The sequence below is a fragment of the Triticum dicoccoides genome, chromosome 2B (assembly GCF_002162155.2).
Source record: "Triticum dicoccoides isolate Atlit2015 ecotype Zavitan chromosome 2B, WEW_v2.0, whole genome shotgun sequence".
NCBI classification, from domain to species: domain Eukaryota; kingdom Viridiplantae; phylum Streptophyta; class Magnoliopsida; order Poales; family Poaceae; genus Triticum; species Triticum dicoccoides.
The window spans coordinates 688,700,308-688,702,625 of NC_041383.1; positions in this window are offsets into that span (position 1 = coordinate 688,700,308).

Genomic DNA, 2,318 nt, shown 5'->3' on the forward strand with positions numbered 1-2,318 from the left:
GACAAGGTTGATAGAAAGTCCACTTCGGGTACTTGCCAATTCCTTGGTAGATCTCTTGTGTCTTGGTCATCTAAGAAACAAAACTCGGTATCCTTATCCACCGCCGAAGCGGAATACATTGCCACTGGTTCATGTTGTGCACAATTACTTTGGATGACCCAAACTCTTAAAGATTACAGGATATATGTGAAACATGTTCCATTACTTTGTGACAATGAAAGTGCTATCAAGATTGCTCATAATCCCGTGAAACATTCTCGAACTAAGCATATTGAAGTTCGTCATCATTTCATTCGAGATCATGTTGCCAAAGGGGACATTGATCTTAAGCATGTTCGCACCAAAAAACAATTAGCGGACATTTTCACTAAACCTCTTGATGAGAAAGTGTTTTGCAGGTTGAGAGGAGAACTGAACATCATTGATGCTTCAAACTTGGAGTAGGAACTCCATTTGATACATGCAAGACATATGCCTATGACTAATCCTTGATATTTCTCTTATGATGAAAATCTTACATCCTGGATATATTTGCATCTTGCATGTTATCTAACTTTTGTAGGAATTTGGAGGAATCTAAATCTATGAGATTGCAACACACTCACATATTGAGCAATCTCAACATCTCCAAAGTCTCTACATAATGGTGGTTGAAGACAAGGAAGCAAAATTCATACACACATATCCTTTGACGAGTTCTAGGTTGAAATTCATGATTGTTATTTTGGATACACAAGTGCTCTTCCTTGCAAGAACTAACCCATGTAGGTAGATGAACTTAAATTCCAAGTGGTGCTCCCAACTCTTGATGAGCTACATCAACCTTGAGTAACCCACACAAGTTCAACTACATGAACGATCAACACCACCACCCAAGGTATGTTTTTCCATCTTAGAGAATCTTTACTTCAAGTCATGAGTTAAAGCAACTCGACAAGATGTGAATACATCAAGATGCTTAAACGAAAAATGGTAACCCCATTTTGAGCTTAAACAATGAGTATGACCTATGATCAAGTGAACTCACTTGACTCCTAAGCCAATATACTCTAACATAGGTGACTTTGTCGCCGACCAATTCTAGATGAAGTTCTCTCGTGTTCTTTTCTGTGCTCTTGCATTTGTCTCATGCATATTTGTTTCCCCTTTCAAAAAAAACTTCATCTAGATTTCTTTTACAGTTTCTTCTCTGTCTATTCTGCATTTCCTGCATCGAATTCATTGCAAATCATTCAGTTAATTCCTTGCAAATCCTTGTGAGATCTTACTAGTCTAGTGAGCTGAGGTGACAAGTGTTTTCTCTGTGATGAAATTGGTTCCACCGGTTTGTAAATTTCGGTCCCACCGAAACCTCTCGGTGCTACCGAAGAATACAACTCGGTGCTACTGATCTCACTACAGGAAAAACTACCTGCCACTTACTTCTGTGATTCTTTTGATCCAGCTCCACTCAATGAATCTTGTCCTCTACCAACATCACATTTTTCATGCTGCTTTGACTTGTGACTCAAGGACCAAACCCATGTGACAACACATCCGGAAGATCCTTCTTGGAAATTGATGTCAAAGGGGGGAGAGAGAGAGATCACATCAAAAGATTTATCTATAGAGAGAGATCACATCTTATCATATCTCTAGGGGGAGAAAATACTCAAGAGAAGAGTAATTTTCAATGATCCCATGTGCTTGGTGTTCAAGAGGTGAGATGTTACATGTCTTCTAGAGGGGAAAGACATGTTCATATGTGCTTAATTGCTTTAGCTCTGATTTTCTGTTCCCTATCTTCTCTCAGTGTCCCATGCTAGATTCAGGGGGAGCAAGATACTCAGGGAAAGAAGATCTTTAAATTCATTGCATAACTTTATCTTTGGGGACATGTCTAATCCAATGTGGTACTTGGTACTCACTCTCTACATGTCATCCCAGTCTTGGTATTCTTGTGGTTTCTTCTCGTTTGCGCTAGCTAGTAGATGCATCTGTGTTATCTAACCTTATTTTCACAGGTTCACTCCATCCTAAGCCAACTCAAGACCACAAGGTAAGTATATGCATCACAATCATGTATATGAGAAATTCTTGCTGATGTACATACTGTTTGCAAGAAGGACTCATGAGCATGAAGGTACATTTCCCAAAATTCTTCGATCCGATGCATATAGCCAAGATACATGTAACACATTGCCTACTCTGTCATGCTTATGCATTCACATGCTCCTATATTCCATATTCACATGATTGCATACATGTAGGGGGGGCCTATGCTTGTTACATGTCTTTTCCAAAGCTTTTACTTATTTCTCACTATATACATATCCTCT